The 406-nt window shown below is 32.0% G+C and overlaps 1 protein-coding gene across 1 annotated transcript in view; it reads right to left on the reverse strand.

Annotated features, from left to right (window-relative positions):
- The window catches only part of LOC119585455 (pyrokinin-1 receptor-like), a 9,802-nt gene that overhangs the window by 7,876 nt on the left and 1,520 nt on the right, over positions 1–406 (reverse strand). The window lies entirely within an intron of this gene.

The following is a 406-nucleotide window of genomic DNA, read 5'->3' on the forward strand; positions in this document are numbered from 1 at the left end:
GTTAATGAAATGTGGCCGATCATGTCCGTAGACTTTTCACGCTTAACAATATAAGATGAAGGAAGTGACAAATTTCTTTCTTTTTTATTCCACATAACATATGAATTAAATTGCAAAATAAAGGCTCAGTGGTGTCTGGAATATGCGTTTCAATATTAACTAAACATATGCTAAAATTCCTCTTGCGTGTATGGCAAGGTCTGTAATTTACAGAGGATTTTTAAAATATTTTAGTATGGTTTAACAGCTGTGGTACGTAATAATATGTTTGGAAAACGTGGCGATCATTCAATTTTGTGAGATAAAGCCCAGTGAGGGTCAGCACCAAATAGTTATTTACTGTTTAGTCATGTGCTTATACTCTTTTGCACGAATACTTTTCAATTATATTTATAAACTTATTCAT

This window comes from Penaeus monodon, chromosome 19, assembly GCF_015228065.2.
Source record: "Penaeus monodon isolate SGIC_2016 chromosome 19, NSTDA_Pmon_1, whole genome shotgun sequence".
NCBI classification, from domain to species: domain Eukaryota; kingdom Metazoa; phylum Arthropoda; class Malacostraca; order Decapoda; family Penaeidae; genus Penaeus; species Penaeus monodon.